This window comes from Sminthopsis crassicaudata, chromosome 4 (assembly GCF_048593235.1).
Source record: "Sminthopsis crassicaudata isolate SCR6 chromosome 4, ASM4859323v1, whole genome shotgun sequence".
Lineage (NCBI taxonomy): Eukaryota > Metazoa > Chordata > Mammalia > Dasyuromorphia > Dasyuridae > Sminthopsis > Sminthopsis crassicaudata.
The window spans coordinates 64,884,499-64,901,618 of NC_133620.1; the positions used below are offsets into that span (position 1 = coordinate 64,884,499).

The following is a 17,120-nucleotide window of genomic DNA, read 5'->3' on the forward strand; positions in this document are numbered from 1 at the left end:
TGTTCTCCATTTCTCAAGCATTCCTGATACCTGAAAGCTGGATCTTTGGGAGTGGGGGGCAATGCACTGATGGAGGGATTTTAAAGGAACTCGGCAAGAAGCAGAGATAGTTTTTAGCTCCTTTCCATTAGTAGGGATTGGATTCTTCAAAGCTTTGTTCGAGGGCTAATTCTATTTATTATTCAATGTGTATCTACCCAAGTATACATGATTATCCCTCACATAACCAAGCAATATAAAAAGGAATGATGATTCCCCTGAGAGGAACAGGCTCTGACTCTTGAGATCTTGGACACTGGGCCTCAGTCTTCAAATCTGTACAATGAAAAAAAAATAGATCAGAAGGCCTCTGAGGTTTCTTCAAGATCCATTATCCTATTTTCACTTGTGCCCCCTTTGAAGGTCTCTTCTGATTCTTCTTGACCTTAGCACCTGCCCCAATCACTTTGTGCTTGTTTGTGCAAAATCTATATTTATTTGTTTGTGTCTTTATTATATTTCCTCAATAGGAAATACATTTTTGAGGGCAGGGAGAATCTCACTTTTGTTTTAGCATTCCCAATACCTACTATAAGTAGTACATAGTAAGGACTTAATAAATGCTTGCTGAATGTTTGAACAGTTGAGTAACTGCTACTTTCCATACACAATATTTCCCTTGCTACCTCTGAATCTTTGCATGGGATGTATCCAATCCTGAAAATGTTTTTATATTCATTTTCACTTCTTAGAACATTTTTTAGCTCTCTTAAACACTTCCCTCAAGTTCCTTTTTTCTCTAAGAGATCTTTCCTGAATCCCTCAATGATTAGTGAATCCTCAATTATTATAATTATTTTGAATGTATTTTGTATTTATTTGTGTACCTGAAGTACCCCCCAGTGTATACCACACCCAGTATACTGCCTGACATATAGAAGGCACTTAATGCAATAGTTATTGAATTAAAATCAGTTGGATAAACCACAATGTATCTGATAGCATAATTTCTGAGTTTTGTATTCCTACTATACCAGAGATACCAATTTGAGCAGATGCTTCCTATACCTGTAACATGTGTGTGTGTGTGTATATATATATATAAACTTAATAAGGGATATAAATTTGAGTTGAAGTTCTTTTGAGTAAAAAAAAAAAAAAAAAAAAAAAAGCTATGTAAAATCTCTCCCCCCCCCCCCCCAGGCTGGGGTTAAGTGACTCACCCAGGGTCACACAGCTAGGAAGTATTAAGTATCTGAGACTACATTTGAACTCAGGTCCTCCTGAATTGTCTAGTGCTCTATCCACTGCGCCACCTAGCTGCCCCAGCTAAGTAAAATCTTAAATAGAAAAACCAAATGTGATTTCATTGGAAAGAAGGCAATGGTACGTTTAGTAACTTGCCAGAGCCCTTCGTTACAAAGGTCCAGACTGAGTGGATATGTCTATACTTGATTTCACACACTGATATTTGCAGCCCTTTAGGAAGGAGTATACATAATTCTGAGACTCTTCTTGTTGTCCAGGCTGTGCTGTAGCCTTTTTCTATCATACCCTAGCTGTTCGTTCTAAAATCTTATTCCAGCTCTTGAATTCACATATTGGAAGTATCTTCCATCCTTGCAGTCTCTCTCTCTGACTGGATGGTTCCTCCCATTTAAGAAGTCCAATACACTGAGGTCTCATTCCTCTGTAGGATAGACTCCAGACTTTGTCTACCATATCCCTAAACTAAATACCTTCATCTTTGCTATCCCTCAAGCCCTTTACAGCTCCCTTTTATGAGTTATAATCCCCCTTCTCCATTACAAAGTAAATCTATTGAGAGTGGGGCTATTTTTCTGCCTAGATTCGTATACCCAGATTTAGCATAGAATTTGACTGATAGTAAGCAATTAAATGCTGACTGATCTCTACCAAGACTTCGCCACCACAACATCAGAGCTTTGGTCTCTTCCAAACACAACTATAAGAACTCTATGCTTTCTTATGGGGGGATCATAACCACTGTCCAGGAATAAGCAACAAGAACGAATGACATATCTGAAGACTCTCAGAGATCTGTTTCTATGCCATTGTTCTTTATAACAAAGAAAAAGGAAGAATGAGAATTTGAACAACAAAAAATCAGTGAAGATTATTTCTTTTTCAGAACCAAAGTTTCAAAAATATCTCTGTGAGGCTTTATTTGAGTAATTCAAGAGGCTTTTAGTGGATCCTGGCACTCTATATAATTAGCTGTATTTCAGTATCAACTCAGTTCTACTTATTGGAATTATGTTCAAGAGAGAGTGTCTTCTTTGAAAATGATCACTAGATGGCACTCTCAAGTTTAGAATGTCTGGAGAGCAGCTGCAAGGAAGGGTACAAAAGAGATTGCAATAGATTTCATCTGTCTCAAAAATTTCACTTATATGACACATAAATAAATAGAAGAGAACTCTATTATATATTTTTCAATTATAGGAGAGTGTTGCAAAAAATCATTGGCTGGGACTTGCACTGATGTAGATGTATTTATGTCAAAGTCAAATAGAAAGGACAGTTAAATGGTGTAGTGGCTAAAATTCTGGACCTGGAGATAGGAAGGCTCATCTTCATGAGTTTAAATTTAACCTTATACAGGTACTGTGTGACTTTGGGGAAGTCACTTAACTTTGTCTCAGTTTCCCCATCTGTAAAATGAACTGAAGAAGGAAAAGGATAACCACTTCAACTTCACTACCCAAAGATATAGAGACAGACATGTTGAACAGCAACAAAAACAGTACATAAGAATCATTGATTTTAAACTCTTATACTGACATTATAGAATATCATGTTTCAATGTATTTTTTTCATTTTGTTAACTATTTCCCAATTATATTTTAATCTGGTTTGCTTAGCACTCATCAGTATTATGGGACATTTGGGCCGGGGCCTTTGACATCTCTCATATGGATATAGAAAATAATTTGGAATCAGAACACCTGAGTTGGAATACCAGTTGGACATAATGACCTGAAAAATTTAGAGGTGGAAGAAATCCAAGAGAGCATCTGGTCCACTCCTATCATTTTAAAGTGAGAAAACTAAGGCAGAAATGTCTTGCTTAAGGTCACTCAGGTGGGAATTAAGGAATGGGCATTTAAACCCATGTTCTCTCACTCAAAATCCAGCAACGAATATTCCCTATTTATGGAAGCTTGGGAGATAGTCTACCCCTCTCTGAGTCTCAATTTTTTCAGCTATGAAATGGAAGGGGAGGGGATTCATTCAAAGAATCCTGTACTGATATTGTCTAGCTCTAAATCTATGACTCAAGAAAATACTGAAAAAGAAAAGAGAAGTACAAGTGTAAAAAAAAAAAAAAAAAAAAAAAAAGGAGGGGGGGAATACAAGGGACAAACTGGAGCCAGAAAACTCCAAACTCCTCTTCTGACACTAACTGTAATTTTGAACTAATCATTTAATATTTACAAGCCTCAGTTTCCCCAAATGTAAAATAAGTAAATGAGACCCACAAATAATTAGCCTGGGTTTATGAAGTTACTTTATTTTTTAAATATATTCTGATAATGGAATTTCAATATAAACTAATTCCCTTTCTTTTCCTATGACTTTGATTTCATGCATTTAAAACCATTATTCTGAGAATGGGTCTTTAGACTTCATTTGACCACCCAAAGAGGTACGTGAGACAAACAAGGTTAAGAACTGTTACAATCTTTCATCTCTACATATGTAATAAGACACTCTTTCCCTCTCGTGTCCTAGTAGTTAGGGTGTTCTGTGACCACTAGGGGACACTGTGACAACAGGCATGAAACAGCAGCCTGAGTTTCTAATTCATCTCCAGAACTACCATCTTTCCATCATTAACATTTGTAATTGCTATTAAACATTTGAGGGGACTCTTACTTGCTGATGTCTACTGGCTGTCACAATTAAAATCAAGATGCGGTTAATCCTTCTCAATTCCTTTAAGCCTTAGAAAGGTTGGAGCATTAGGGATGGGGAGGGCTCACTTCTTTTTTGCTCAGTGCTCCCTATTTAATTCTGCTACTCCAGAAATCATTCTAGGGCATTTAAAAAGAAAAAAAATATGCAAAATAAATGATCACTGTCCCATCTAGTCCCATATTCTCCCCACTATAACTCTATCGGATATCTAGAGAAAGCCATTGTCTCTGTGGAAAAGTAGTCAGCTGCCCATCAACCAAAGCCACCCACGGGGATTCACATAGACAAGCATGGGTGTGCCCAAGCAGGTGATCAGCAAGATTTTTACAAATAGAGACAAACAAGATCTGTTCCATCTAGGGGATTCAGTGGAGATGCTGATGAATTCAGAAACATCTGAGTTTCAGTCCTTCCTCAGACATTTATTACCCCTTAATTTATTTTCACCTCAATTTCTTTATCTTTAAAATTAGCAATAACAATGATCCCCACCTCTAATGGCTATTGTGATAATCAACTGAGATATTTGTAAAGTACCTTAAAGAATAGGATAAATGCTAGTAGGTTTAAGATGTAGCTGCTGATAGGCTGTTGCTGCTGTTTCTGCTTCAGGTATGGCTTGGATTACATCACCCCTGAGTTCCTTTTTAACCCTGACATTCTGTGATTTTTAATATCAGCCCAATGAAATAGTACCCACCTGAGCCCAAAGCTCCTGTAGAGCGTGATCAGACAAGAGGCTAGCCTCAATGACCTCTCAGGTCCCTTACAATTTGAAGGTTCTGTGATTGAATGATTTTTCACATTCCTTTTTAATTTATCCTCTTTGATGAAGTAATCTAGAGGAAGGTTCTAGGAAAGAGATAACCCAGATTACAAAGGCTATACATAGTCAAACTGACCTTGGCACTCTGATTCCCACTTCAGGCTCCAAAGAATTATCATACTAATCCTGACACTCCTTCTTCTTTTCTGAAGATATCAGATCTCCAATTTTCTGTCTCTCTTTTCTTCTCCTCCATTTCTCTTTCTAAACCAGTGTATCCAAGGAATGAGAACAACATGCAAAATAGCTTCTGAAGATTAGAACTGACCAAGTCACTCCAGCTGCAACATTACTCCCCAGGTCTAGCTCCCAGCCTGCTAGGGCCATTGATAACTACATCTAGGGGAAAACTCTATAGTTAATCCCACAATACTGACCTCCTTCCAGTTCTTCATACATAACAGACTGTCATGTACCTCTTTGCCTTTGAATTGGTGACCCTGGTACTTGGAATGCTCTGTCCCCTCACCTAATATTTTGATTGCCCTAATTTCATCCAAAACTTAGCTCAGAGGAGTTCTGCGCTCTCTCTCTCTCTCTCTCTCTCTCTCTCTCTCTCTCTCTCTCTCTCTCTCTCTCTCTCTCTCTCTCTCTCTCTCTCTCTCTCTCTCTCTCTCTCTCTCTTTTCCTCTCTATTTCTATCTTTGTCTCTCTTCCTCTCTCTTTCTTTTTGTCTCTGTCTCTCTGTCTCTTTGTCTTTATATTTATATTTTTATATGCATCTCGATAGCTATTTACATGTTGTTTCCTCCACTCAACTGTAATCCTCTTGAGGGAAGGAAATAAGTTTTTACCTCTTTTTGTATATCTAGTGCTTTGTATGGTTCCTAGAACATGAGGAACCTTTAATAAATGCTTCTTCAAATGCTTTGTTACCAGTAATTATAGAATTCAAATAACTTTAAAAAATATAGCACTTTGCAAAAGAATCTGCTATCAAGTTACTATAAATAAAGAGTAATTGTTTTGGGCTAAATAATCCTTTCTTAGGGTACATTGGAAGAATGTCCCTAATAGATTAATACAGAATGACTATAATGGTTTCATCAATGCTCCAAAACTTACCATTGCTGTTCTCTAGGTCTTAAAGATATATGCATATTGATTTATCTTAAGACAGCATTATATTGGTACCACAAAGGCTACTAGCTAATACATACACTAGATCTACTCTGATTTTCAGATGCAGCAGAACAGATCTATATTCTAGATGTTTCCAAGGCTTTTCCAGATGGTAAAGTTATAAGTGACAATCAAGCTGACAAACTTTTATTAAGTGTCTATTATGTGAGAAATCCTGGGGATACAAAGAAAGGTAAAAGATAGTCCCTGTGTTCAAGGTATCTATAAGCTAAATTTCTTGACTTTTCTCAATGAATTTTTTCCCAAAAAAGTGTATGTGTATGATATATGTAAATCATACCTTTCTGGTTGATGTGACAGAGACATTTATGATAAAGTAAAAAGAGTGATATATCTAGTGTCACAAAATCTGATTTTTGGCTCTCTCTGATGTTCAGTTCCCATATCTGTAAAAAATGAAAGGGCTGAAATTCCACTCTTTTACTGTCTATGTGGGTCACTTCAACACTCCAGGCCTTAGTTTTTCTATTGTAAAATAAGGGAATTGAACAAGACCTCTAAGGTCCCTTTCAGTGGGAATATACTCCCTCCTCACCTTCACATATTGACATCCCTAAGCTCAGCTCCAATACCACTTCCTAGATAACTCCTCTTCCAGTTCCCTGGCTGCTTTCTCTCTCTCTGTCATCCTCATTATCATGTCTTTATTTTTCATATATGTTATATACTTAGTTTGCATATATTTGTTTTTCAGTGTCTCCCTCTTTTGTATTGCCATCATTTAACATGATACCTAGAAAGTACTTAGTGCATACTTAATAGATGCTTGTTAATTGATTCAACACATAATCTGAATTTATAATTAGTATATTACCTAGCATGTATATAGTTGGTACTTGCTTACTGATTAGTTGACTGAGCATATAATATGAATTTATAGTGTAAATCAGCCATAATGTGTGAATTTGTTGGTATGTGTTCAATAAAATGTTCCCCTTTGGTGACTACTTTTACAATAGTTTTACTGAACTGATATGCAGGGCAGTAAAGGATTAATGATATCTCAGTTGGACTTACAGAAGTCTAGCAATAAAGTACAAATTTAGATGATTTGAAGATAGCCTAAAGCAGATAAGGGAGAAGTGAACAGTCAGCCTGATATCTTGAATTCCAGCCCTAAAAGCTGGATTGTAAGCCAGCCTTGGGCTGGAGTTTCAGTCCCGACTCAGTCATCAGGAGCTTGGGCACGAGGCAAACATTACTTGGCTCAGTGCATTCTACTCTGTAGTCCCAACACATGCAGAAATCAGTGATCACAGGATGAAAATTGAACACTGTCAGATATAAAGGCTAAAAATCAAAACAAGAGTTTAAATTTCCCTTAAGATAGGCATCAAAGCAGCAAATAGGGCAAGGTGTTAACTTTTTTTCTTCTACTGATCTATAAATATAAAAATTAGCCTTTGTGTTTGGTAGGGAATGTCAAAGCTCCTGCAGAGAAGATAGTGAAGAATAATGCAAAGAATATGGGATTTGGGGAAGGGGAATCTCAGTTCAAATCTTGGCTCCAGTACTTATTGGGTGTGTGACTCTTGGCAACTTTCTCTGTGCCTCAGTTCCTTCATTTGTGGAATGAAATGATTTGGAGACTTGATCTCTGAGGTTTCATGTTGTTTGTCCTTTGTTTTTGAGGAGGACAAATAACATCACAGTTGATGAGAAGTTCTTGAATAGATTTAAGTGATGTAGAATTGTGTGATGTCATCAGCCTCACTCTCTCTTCCTGAGTCCCCAAACTCCAGGGGTGAGAAAAAATCAGCATGATTGGCAATGACCTGGGATGCAGTGGATGATCTTAGCATTCTGACCAAACTCTCAGCTCCTGCTTCCTTCAAACAGTCATTGGAACAAATTGTTCTCATTCACCAGAGGAAGTCATCGCACACTTAGAGTCATCTCCCCACTAATTTACCCTTCTTCTGCGATGTTTTACTGGGATATGGTTACAACATTTTGAAAGCACAGGTGACAGTTGGTGAAAGTGGACACCAAAAGTAGATGAGAAGCCCTGAAAAGGGTGAAGCAAGTGTTACTCCTCCTTGAACACCCACAAATGAATGGATGAAAGAGCATTTATTAAGTGCTTACTGTGTATTAAGACTTGTACTAAGTGACAGCCCTCTTTGAAGTGGCAAGAAACTGGAAACTGAGTAATTGCCCATAAGTTGGAGAATGGTTGAATAAATTATGGAATATTATTGTTCTGTAAGAAACGATCAGCAGGATGATTTCAGAGAGTCTGGAAAGACTTACATGAAGCAACACTAAATGAAATGAGCAGAACCAGATCATTGTACATGGAAACAACAAGAATATATGATGATCAATTCTGATGGTCGTGGCTCTTTTCAACAATGAGATGATTCAGGCCAGTTCCAATGGTCTTGTGATGAAGAGAGCCATCTACATCCACAGTGAGGACTGTGGGAACTGAGCAGATAAGGGATATATATATATATATATATATATATATATATATATATATATATATATATATATATATATTATATATATATATATATAGTACCTAAAGACTATCTTGATCATAACATAGTATTTTTTGTTGTTTGCTTGCATTTTGTTTTCTTTACAATTTTTTCCTGTTTTATCTGATTTTTTCTTGTGCAGTATGATAAATGTGGAAATATGTATAGAAGAAGTACATATGTTTAACATATATTAGATTACTTGCCATCTAGAGGAGGGGGAAAAGGGAAAAGAAGAGAAAAAATTTGGAACACAAGGTTTTGCAAGGATGAATCTTGAAAATAATCCATTTACATATTTTGAAAATAAAAAGCTTTAATTAAAAAAAGAATCATACTAATCCTGGGAACATAAATACAAAAGTGAACATAGTCCCTCCCCTTAAGGAGCTTATACCCTAATGGAAGAGACTAGAAATAGAAAAGATGTGATCTCACTTTAGGCCATTGAGGAATATTTCAATTTGGAAAATTACTGAAGTGGTGATTACTGGAGGCTTGTGGGAGTTGGTCTGACCCACCCTTTCTAGGAATGATGATTGAGTTGATTTGAGAATGGTTTTTGAACTGGGAACAAATAGAAAGTAAACATATGGCAATTGGTGAGATGGCTTTAAATTTATCATTCTATTCTCTTCTCCCTCTCCATATGTGCTTATTGACATCTTGGGCCCATCAGTTGCCACCTCCACTATGAAGTTTTTCCTCATTCTCCTTCTGAATGTTCTTTCTCATCTGATCTAATGGCTCTTCATACGCTTTTTACAAATGGATATTTTAATTCTCATCATAGTTCCTTATTTTATGACGTACAAGTTTTATCACTGCACTTTTCAAGCTATAAAGTATAAGTGTCACTTATTACGATTGTTATTTCTAGGCTGGAAGACATAGAAGGAAGAGGCTGTCTAATTTCCTCTTGTGTATCTTGCCATCTCCTCTTCTTCCCTTTACCCCTCTATAGTATATTACACAAAGAGATATAGGATTAAATTAGTGATTTTTTTTTCTGGCAGAGGAAACTCCAGTAAGAAACTCTCTTTATTAATGCAGATTGACATCTTCTGTGCCACTAAATGTCTTAGACAGTAGCCTAGCTTAGAGCACGGTGACAGGCTGAATAGCCCAGAGTCCCAGCTGGGTCAGGGACAGAATGCACCCATCTCTGCCTGATTATAAAGCCAGCTTTCTACCTACTAAGCATGCTCTTATGATGCATAATACATGCTAAGTAAATGTTCCTTGAATGAACAAATAAGTAGAAGAAAAGAAATGCTCCCCTTTCCTTTCTTGTATTCCTATAAGGATTTAATGACCTTTTTTTTTTTTTTTTTTTGGTAGAAGTGGAACACTGGGGCAAAGTGGGGAAAAGTACTTGGCAACACCATGAGCTTTTAGAAATATAGTGAGCAATATAGCTGCACATATGTTGGGGAAACAGTGAACTAAATTCAGAGCTGTAATTAGCACATGGCAATGAGGTCTTGCCCCAGGGTGCCATCATAACTGATAGATGATTCCTCTCTGCAGCAATCATGTTGGATAAGGTTGGAGTACCAGGGGTGAAGGAAGAATGCATTGCTTTTGGGAGTATTCAATAATATTTCCTGGGGAAGGAACTCCAGTACTATTCCCCCTGCTGGGCTATGTCCCAAAGATATTGTGATACATTTGTACATATAGATAGGATCTACTATTCTCCATTGCAGATACTTCCTTCCTGATGGAATAGCAATGATGGTATACATTAATCTTGGGATGTTTGAGGGTTTTTGTCTTTACATGTCTTTACTCACAAGGAATCCAGTTGCCAGAATTTTGTTATAATTTTGCCTAAATTAATCTTTATATTACACATGCAACATTATTTTCATCACTGGTTCTGCTATGGTATGAAAAAAGGAGAAAAAAAAAAAACAAACAATACACACAAGCAGTTCCACTGACTTTTCTGAGTGATGTTAGGATATGGATAGTATGGCCTAAGGTGACTTGTGCAATTGTATAGCTTCAGGGTTGGAGGAGAATTCATCAAAAGAAGCTTCTGACTGAAGCTAAGCTAACTTTCTCTGGATGTTTTGACAGTTTGGAGGCTTTACAACTGTTAGGAGACTGGAATCCTGCAACTCATCCTAACATTTGCAGGAAAAAGTCAAGGGTTATTTACCAAAAACAACCAAGAAAAGAGACCATAGAAATCCTGCCTTCTATAATTTTTCTCTTCTATCCTTTGTTTGCCTCTTCCTCAGTATGAAGTCCAACCTTGCTCATGGTGACTTTCACATCAAGAGTTAGTCATGGGCACAGACTATTCTTGCCTTTCTTTTTTAATGCTCGTATACTAGAATCTTGCTCTAATGCAATTATAGAATATTCTGTACTATGAAACTGGGTGGAACAGTGGAGAGAATTCTGGACCTACTGGAATTAGGAAGTCTGAGTTCAGATTCTTTCTCTAACATTTACCATGAGAGTCAAAGTAATTTATTTAATTATGTTGACCTCAGTTTCTTCATCAGTTACCTAACTTAAAGTTGTTGTGAAGACAAAATAAAATATTTGTAAAACCCTTTGCAATCCTTAAAGTGCTATATAAATATTAGCTACTATTTTCTTGTTTTTGCTGTCTTGTTCTTTTTATCTTTGTTTGATGGAGTTCAAAGACAAAAGGTGCTGAGATATAATCTGGTGTGCAGGATTCTCTATCAGAAACATACTATCTTTCATAAAATAACAAATGACAAATATCTGTGTTATAAATACAGATCTCAAAATGTCCATGAGAATACTGGAAATAAACTGATATGGGAACAGAATTATGCTAGACAAAACTTTTTCCTCTAGATCATTCAGATATATTGTACCTAATTACTGTCACCATATAATCTCTAAGCAACATGAAATTAAAACTTTTCAAAATGTAGAAATTTAACAGCAGAATTCCCAATCGTGTGCATCAGATTTGGACCTAACAGGACATTAGTGGTCATTAGATTAACTTATTTTACATATCAGGAAACTAATGATTTCTGTAAGGTCACAAAGCTATTAAATGTCTGAATCTGTATGTGAACTGAAATCTTCCTAACTCAAACTCAGTACTCTACTACTATACCTAAAAATGGAATAAAATGCAGATACTCTATTAAACTTTCTGCTACTGGAACTGTTTTGAAGGTGCTTTCAATGAGCCTACAGAAGATGAACTTTCATTTCAGGACTTAATTCAGTTAGAAGAAGTTCAAGTTCTCTGATTAGACATAGACAAATAATGATATGGTGACTTGTCCCTAGATTATTTCCATGTAAGATCCCTTATATCAAATAAATACAAAGAAGGCAAAGTTACAAAAATCAAGATGGCAGGCACTGCTCATATTTATAGTGAAGTAGTAAAGGTCAGAAATCCACTCCTCATTGATTTGATGAGATCCCTATTGAACTTAATAGTATTATAGAGTGTGGACCTTTGTTTGGAGGCATCTCCTCATGGAGACTGTAGGCACACATATTACTCTCTTGCTAAGAGTTCCCAGAGCACTCAAAATTGGTTTTCAATAACCAATAATGTTTCCAAAATGAATGATTGAGAAAGATTCAGGAGAATGGACTTTGTAGAAGTCACTTTGTACCAACCATTAAATGAAAGTGAGAGATTGTTGCCTTTATTAGTTTACTTATTTACAAGACATTGTAAATAGATACAAGATATAATAGATACATTGTAAATACAAGACATTGTAAAGACATTCATGCATCAATCACTTTGTGCCTGGACCTGAATGAAAATAAGCCCAGATCTATGAACCATCATCCCTCCCAGGAATAGGGAGTGGCTGCCTTGGGACAGACACACATGGAAGTTTCATGAATTTATACTCAGAGATCCAGAAAGTGGACATTCTAAGCCTAAGTAGCTGTCTTTCATTGATAGGACCCCCTTTTTATAAAGCTTTTTTTTTATTTTTGAAACAAATGCATAAATAGTCTTCAACATTTACCCTTTTAAAACTCTGAGTTCCATTTTTTTCTTCAGACAGTAAACTATCCAATATATGTCAAACATGTGTAATTAATTCCTCCATACATATTCACACAATTATCTCGTTGCACAAGAAAAATCAGATCAAAAAGGAAAAATAAATGAGAAAGAAAACAAAATGCATGCAAACAACAACAGCAAAGTGAAAATATTATGTTGTGATCCACACTCAGTTCCCAGATGGCTCCCTCCAACACAAGACCATAGGAACTTGCTTGAATCACTTCACCAATGAAAAAAGCCACGTCCATCAGAATTGATCATCATGTAATTTTGTTGCTGCTGTGTGGCCTAAGGTGACTTGTGCAATTGTATAGCTTTGGGGTTGGAGGAGAATTCATCAAAAGAATCAGTGATCTGGTTCTACTTATTTCACTTAGCATCATATAAGTCTCTCCAGGCCTCTCTGAAATCATCCTGTTGGTCATTACTTATAGAACAATAATATTCCATAACATTTACATATCACAATTTATTCAGTCATTCTCCATCTGATGGACATCCACTCAGTTTCCAGTTCCTTGACACTACCAAAAGGGATGCTACAAACATTTTTTTTTCCCATGTGGGTCCTTTTCCTTTTTTTATGATTTCTTTAGGATACAGACATTACTGGATCAAAGAGTCCTTTAGGCATAGTTCTTTCTAGATTGTTCTCCAGAATGGTTAGATCAGTTCACAACTCCACCAACAATGCATTAGTATCCCAGTTTTTCCACATCCCCCCAATATTCATCATTATTTTTTCTTGTCATTTTAGGCAATCTGAGGATGTATAGTGGCAGCTATGAGTTGTCTTAGTTTGCTTTTTTTTCTGATCAGTAGTGATTTAGTGTATTTTTCCATATGACTAGACATGGTTTTAATTGTCTTTACATCCTTTGACCATTTATCAATTGTAGAATGGCTTTTATTCTTATAAATTTGAGTCAATTCTCTCTATATTTTAAAAATTAGGCCTTTATCAGAAGCCTTGGAGATAATTTTCCCCCAGTTTACTGCTCCCCTTCTAATTTTGTCTGCATTGTTTTTGTTTGTACAAAATATTTTTAATTTAATATAAGAAAAATTATCCATTTAGTATTCCATAATGTATTGATAAGACCTCTTATAGAACAAATAGTGATTCCATGTGCTTGCCCCTAATCCTGACAGAAAATTTCATAAACAACAATAATAATAGCTAACATTCACATAATGTCTTAAGGTTTGCAAAGCACTTTAATAGTATCTTATTTCATGTTCCTGAATACCTGACCGTCAGAGAACATTAAGCACTGGATCTAAAACTAAAAGACCTGTATTCAAATTTTGACTCATTTATTTAAGTCTTGTGTAGGTGATTCGCTTCATAATTCTGACTTCCAGTTCCCTTACCTACAAAATAAATCAGTTATCTGTTTTGCTTACTCCAATCCCCAGATAATAGAGAAAATCAAATGAGACAAGACTAGTGAATGTTTAATAAAACACTAAGGTACAGATGCAAATATACTCAGATTTTCCTTTACCTCATTCCAGTAAATCTTTGAGAATAAATATTATTTTATTGTGACTATTTCTTGTCCTAGTGCCAGTATAAGAGCTTTCAAAGAGAAGACATACAGTAAGGTTGAATTGTTGAAAAAAAGCAGATATCAGAATCACAAAATCATTGAATGTTAGACCTAAAAGAAGACCACAGAGACTGATCTGAAGCCACACCAATGCCAAGACAGACACTGAAAGCTTAGTGGTTTTAAATTAATTTGTGATGTCAGTTCATCTTCCTGTTTTCCTTCTCTTAAAAGCAGAGAAGAAAAAAAAAAAAAAAAAAAGAAAAAAGAAAAAACTCCATTTAATTGAGGGTCCCAATTAGATATTCTTCAGATAATGCTAAAATTGCAGAGAAGCCAGATGTCAGAGGGTCTGGCCTCCATGATCATGTGTTACCCACAAGCGTCCAAATCTCCTGAAGCATTGGCAGGCTTGGAAATATCTACTTCTTCCTTTGCCAAAGACTGCAATCGGGATTTGCAGATGGCTCTTTGGTTCACAACCTTAGCAGACTTCTGAACTTTTCTTTCTTCCTCCCTTCACAAACTGGATCAATTGCCAATACCACCCTCTATTGCCCTTCCTCCACTCACACAGTCTTTCATTGTTCTTCTGAGCTATTGCAATTGCTTTCTGGGTTAATCTTCCTGCAGATCTCTTCCCATCCAATTCTTCCTTCTTACAACTGCCAAAGGGCTTTTCTAATAGCACATGTGACCACTGGGCTATTCCCCTGCTCAGTAAACTTCATTGGCTCCTTTGTTTACTCATGGTTCACTCTTTTTGTTACCACGTGGGTTCTGCTGTTCATGGGAGGTTTTGGGGCAAAGATACTGATGTGTTTGTCATTTCCTTCTCTAGCACATTTTACTGATGAGGAAACTGAGGCAAACAGGCTGACTCTTCCAGAGTCACACAGCTAATAAGTGTCTGAAGCTACACTCTAATTCAAGTCTTTTTGATTCCGGGACTCTATTCACTGAATCACACAACTGCCTCATGTTGGCTTCCTACATTTCTTCAAAGATCAACTATAATCTATTGAGCATTTCAAGTATTTTTTAACCTGGATCCTAGCGAACTGTCCAGTCTCATTTACATATCACTTCCTGCACATATAGAAAGACATAATTAAACTAACTTTAAAAAATACAAACAAAAACTTTTTGTCATATAGTCTGTCTCTCTGCCTTTGCTTTGTTCATCTCCCATCTGAAATGAACTCCCTTCTCCTAGAATCCTTCGTATCCTTTTAAGATCAGCTCAAAAGCTACCCTCTATCTGATGACTTTCATTATCCCCATTTTCCCTCTTCCACCCTCTCATTCCTCCTGATCATTATGCTGTGTGTGTGTGTGTGTGTGTGTGTGTGTGTGTGTGTGTGTACGTACAAAATCTCTCTATATACATGCCATTTATCCCATCAGAATGTCAGGTGATGATGTCAGGGAATGTTTCACATTTATCTTTACATATCCAGTACCTAAGACAGTGTCTAGTTTAGAGGAGTACTTAATAAATTTCTGCCAATTACATGAGTATTGAGTCAAGAGGACAGTTACAGAGAGAAAATTAAAATGAATAGGGTAAATGTTCCCTAGACATTCTCTTATTATATTATATTTGTATTATATTTAAGTATATGTTATATGTTTTATATATATATATGTATGCATGTATATATGTTTATTATCTTCATTTGATTAATGACAAGTAGTCATGAATTGGAGAGTATGTGCTTGGAGGATAGTTGTGATGAGCTTAACCATTAAGCTGGAAAATTCAGCTAGCACCTTAGTGGAGATTTCCCAATTTTTTTTAAGGCTTGGCTATGAGTCCTGTTTTATTTATTTTTTAATCTTATAAACAAACTTAGGCTGAGTGATTGCTGAGAGAAAGGTGAGACACAAGTCAAATTGTGATGTTCACAGGAGAGACCCTGAGGGAGGGGAACAGACTTTATTTGAGAGAAATTCTCCATGTCCTTCTTCATTGAAAATATTTGTGATATATACATATATATGCATATATATATATACATATATATGCATATATATATATATATATATATATATATATACACACACACACACACATACATCTGCTATATCAGAGGCTAGGATCTAATGATAATGATGGTTAATGAATTAATTGAATGAATGGTCCTGGCATCTGGTGCCATTCTCCATTCTTCATAACCTTCTCAGTCCCCAAGTCCCTTTTCTCACAAGTCAAGATGAAATGGAAATTATTTCAAATATTTACCTCAAAGATACTTGTTTATAAGGGCTCTGTGTTTGGGGACAACTAGATGGCTCAGTGGATAAAGCATTGAGCCTGGAGTTAGAAAGATCTAAGTTCAATTGTGGCTTCAGATACTTACTAGCTGTGTGATTTGGGACAGTCACTTAACTTTGCCTTGGAGGTAGCTAAGTGGCTCACTGGTTAAAGCACTGGACCTGCAGACAGGACAACCTGGATTCAAGAGTGACCTGCACAAATCATTTAACTTTGTCAACTTACTGGAGAAGAAAATAGCAAAAGCCTCTAGTATCTTTATCGCAAAAATCCCATGGGATCAAGATGAGTTAGATGCAACTGAACAACAATAAAGCTCCATGTTTAAGCTATTATGTAGTCTTTAAATAGAAAAGCATATAATTCATCCATTATCTATCTTTCCTGCCTCACTTCTATTACTTACTTAACACCTTGAATATGTTCTTGTAATAGTCACCCAAGTTTCTGACTCCAGGGTTTTCTATATGTAACATTAGAAGCTGATACCTTGCCCTGACCTGAGTTGACTGCCCTTCTCTATTTATGAAAATTACTAATGAAAATCTATCAGCTGGGTCTCTGCCTAGAACTGTTCTGAGGAGGGTGGGAGATGATTTTCTGACATCCCTAAATTCCATCCGCTGATTCCCCCTTCCCAGTGACAGCTGTGGATGGCTTCTTGTCCAAGTCTAAATAAATCTGACAGATTCAAATAAATCTCACAGACTTCAGAATCTGCAGAGCCATGCAAGATTATACCTGCTGCTACACCACAGAAAAGGGGGAAGGGAGAAGAGAAAGAGGAGGAGGGAAGAGAAAGAGAGATAAAAATGAGATGCACCTGTGGGATTTGCTATTTTTAAATCTTCATTAGTAGAAAGGCATT

The 17,120-nt window shown here is 36.3% G+C and overlaps 1 protein-coding gene across 3 annotated transcripts in view; it reads right to left on the minus strand.

The window, feature by feature from the left end:
- ASTN1 (astrotactin 1) overlaps positions 1-17,120 on the minus strand; it is a 500,602-nt gene that overhangs the window by 37,220 nt on the left and 446,262 nt on the right. The gene's annotated exons all lie outside the window — the stretch shown is intronic.